Below are 3,799 nucleotides of genomic sequence, written 5' to 3'. Positions count from 1 at the left end.
AGCCCTTTAGACGCGCTGTGATTGCAAAGATTTCGCGCTTGCGCGCTCAACTGTTGCGGACCCGTTCGTCCCTTGACTTATGATAATTAGTAGGGCCCTGGCTTCGGTGCATGTTCGTCACGATCTTTAGTGAGACCTGTTTAGCCTACGCTCCGGCAATGGTTGATTCAGTTCCGGTTGTGAGTCTCTCAAATGAGATGGGAGTAGCTGTCCCACGTGGGAATGGCGATCTACCATTGGGGATATTATGAGTGATGATTCTTGCTCTTGCTTAGGCTGGGAAGAGCTCATCTTGTGGAAAGGGAAGATTTGGGGGCAGGTCTGGTCATTCACTTCTTTGCTTCAACAACATAATTTGACTCGGAACCATAGGAATTAGAAGAAAGAGACTTCCGCTCGAGAAGGGTTACCATTCATCCTTCTCTGCTCCCCAGGTAAAGTCTCGAGCTCGATCCAGCGTGTACGTAGGAGTTTCTTAAAAACCTCTCAGTTGCGCCTGGTCCATTAGTCTTATTGGGCTAGCACCCACCGGTAGAAGAGTGAGAAGTCGGCCCAGGTTGAATGAAGCATTAGCTAGAGGGATCGCCAACTCTCTAACCAAACCTTCTTCGATTTCTAGTTATATATTTAGAGCTTCTCTTCTTAAGATATGGATGCTTGACCTTAGACAGCTGCTCCCTCGGTTAGAGCTTCTAACAAGATAAGGGGCCTCCTCCCCTAGAGCCAAGTAATTGGATGGCTCGAGTCACCACACCCTATTTACCTATGCCCCTACCAGTCAATCGAAGAATCCAATCCATGCACCTTAGCCAGTCTAGTTCGCATTCCAAACATTGATTCAAGTACCATTGCTTGACTAGTGCCGCCCTTATAGTCTCATTCCATATTTGAGAACTTCTTATGCATAGGTCTCTCACTACTGGTAGCAGCCAACCGAAGCCAACTCCACTTACTATATCACTGGTTCGGAGTCTATCTCGCATTGAAAATCTTCCTATCCGGTCATCCGTTCTAGATCATCAGTCTTTTACACTTCCGAACTCAATGCTCAAATATCTATGTACTCAATAGATGAGACTCTTCCACTGATCTTTTATACGTTAGGTGTCCTAATATGGAAATTGAACTTCTGCAAAAGGAAGAGATTCTCAGTCTTTGTATGGATCAGATCAAATGAAGATATGGAAAAAGTAGAATGAGACGAGACTGCACCCACAGACTACTATAATCAGGGGATCCTGCTTTGGTAACGCTTCTTTAGTTCCTCTCTTCCCTTCCCTACCTATGACTGATTCTATAGACAGTCAGTCAGGATTTTCTTTGAGACTATATGTAATGTATGCGCATTGAGCTTTTTCAAAACATGTTCTGTCAAGAAAGAAAGCACTCTGAGTTCAGTACGGTAGAAGGCGGGTCTCTGGATTCAAATCCTACATCTCGTGACTCACTTTATTTGATGTCGAATAACTCTTTTGATCGTATTCAAATAGTACATCTTGCAATGCACTTCGTTAGCTAATCTGACCATGCATTCAAATATACGAGAACTACTTGTTACAAACTCAATTATCATAGAATTGAAGACTTGGTCTATTCAATAGAGACTTGGTCTATTAACGACTGGCGAGATTCCTGGCGATGTCTGCCATGATCGTCTGCCATGAGAGTTTGATCCTCCTTTTTCTCGTGATCGTACGTCCTTTTAGTCTTCACTTCACGGGTCCAAGTTCCTCTTTCATTGTGATTGGGAATGGTAGACAAGCGCTGCTATCGGGCGCTACTGGATGCTATTCTATCCTGCATGCGCTACTTGATTGGATGCTATCTTGGCCCAGGGACTGTAACCGAAAGAGAAGAAAGGGGCGTAGCGGGGAGCGCTTTACCCGAGCGACCGGTAGGTACCTCTCGTTTGATCGTTCGCACCTCGGCTCATTCCTCTCGCTGCCTCACTGGTGGGCAAGTCTCAGTTCCGTTCGCTGCCCTTTCTCTTCCTGCTTGGTCTGATTCCAAGTACGGGTGCCGAAGCCGCTCCTCCCGTCCTCTAACTGAGCCTCCGACGAACCGACCTCATCTCGAAGAACCTATCCCGCGTAGCACCTCGCTTGGATTCCGCTCGCCCTCATCGGATGGGCTGGATGGGACTCTGACTTGTCGCACCTTGAAGACTTGCAACTCAGACTTGCGAGATGCGAGAGTTGAGTGCTTCCCGAGCGCTATCTATACATTGCTTGGCTTCCCGAGCACCATATCAAAGCTACACACCACTACGTCACAGGTCCCTTAATTGCTCCTTTCTTTGCCCTCACCGGACAACCAACAAAATACTGCTGATGGCCAGGGACTGAGCCCTTTCACTCTGCCCTTGAAGCCCGGTAGAGCGGCGACTTTCACAAGAGTTCGCTGACCGAACCCCGACCGGAGAGAGATTGACTGGAGATGCCTCTGTGCCCTCGTTCCTCCACAATTTCATTGGAATGAGCCGCTCCTTGCCTGCTTGAGGAGCATTCATTATAGTCGCTCACTCCCCATCGCACCCGTCCGATGCCGATCCAGTCTGCCGAACGAATCTCTTATGAATCGACCAGCTCTTAGAACTTGGTCGAGTTGGTTGCAACAAATAAAGAAAATAGCTAGCCCACTGCCTTGTTGCATTTCTAGCCTGAGCCTGAGCTCACCATTTGAGGCCCGCTCCACTTGTCTGGTTTGGTCGAGGAGCTCAGTTGCATTGGTTTGATCGAGAAGTCATTCCATTCATTGGTTTGGTCGATTGAGTCTCTCTGCCGTCTGCCTTTGATTCAGCCTGGGCCTTCGCTAGCACTGCCTTGGACGGGACATAGGTGCTACGCGGTGGAGCGCTCTCAACAGCAAAGCTCTATGCTAAGGGATATAAATAGCTCCCAGAGAAAGGGGCTCGGGCAGCCTACGAAGAATCACAATCGATATAAATGGCTCCCAGAGAAACTCAGCTCGTGTAGGAATGCATCGAGAGAATGAGACCCAGAGACTATAGGGCGGAGAAGAAGGAGGGGAATAGCTATGCGACCCGGGAAGAAAGAGAGAAGGTTTGTCCAGATAAGAGTTCAAGGAAAGCAGCCTCCCAATCCCACCCTGGTGGAGGTGCCCGCCTAACCTAAAGAACTAATTTCAGTGAGCCGTGAAGATCTAGTTCAAGTAGTCTGGGACCACTCCTATAGTTTGATAGTTCAAGCTCTACCGGGCTGAGTGAAAGGTGCGTCTTCGGTGCGTGCAGATCGAGAAAGAATCAATTATGAAATTAATCTTTTCTTGAACTCAAAAATTGAATTAGTGCCGACGTCAAAGTCAAGGAAAAGCAACTTGAACTTTCTCTTTCTCGTTCTCACTCGTACCTTGAGCCTGCTTCATCTGCCTTTACTTGAGCGGAGATCCTCTAGGCACTTTGACCTCTTACTGTAATTATGTTGAGTGGTTCGAGGCTCCGTTTCCTTATTTAATTGTAGCTCAACCGTAGGGAGTTCATGAAAAGAGTGATAAAGATCGGATTCAAGGCATAGCTCCCGGACAGGTACGAAGACAAGAGGATATGAGACTCAGAAAGGGGTTGAAGTGATCAATAAGGTTGAACTCCTCTTGTTCATTAGTTTACGCCAATAGCTGCCGAATGAGTCTGCACCCCTCAACGTCATATATTTATTACGCCCCGAACCGGCATATTCAATCTTTCCATTAGAGTCTTTTCCGGTTGCTTAGTGAGTTGATTCTCTTCCTGACTTCTCGGACTCGACCTACGGGTTCAATATGAGGGTATGACTTTTTATTA

This window comes from Zingiber officinale, unplaced genomic scaffold, assembly GCF_018446385.1.
Source record: "Zingiber officinale cultivar Zhangliang unplaced genomic scaffold, Zo_v1.1 ctg237, whole genome shotgun sequence".
Taxonomy (NCBI): Eukaryota; Viridiplantae; Streptophyta; class Magnoliopsida; order Zingiberales; family Zingiberaceae; genus Zingiber; species Zingiber officinale.
Note: the sequence above shows the minus strand (reverse complement) of the source record.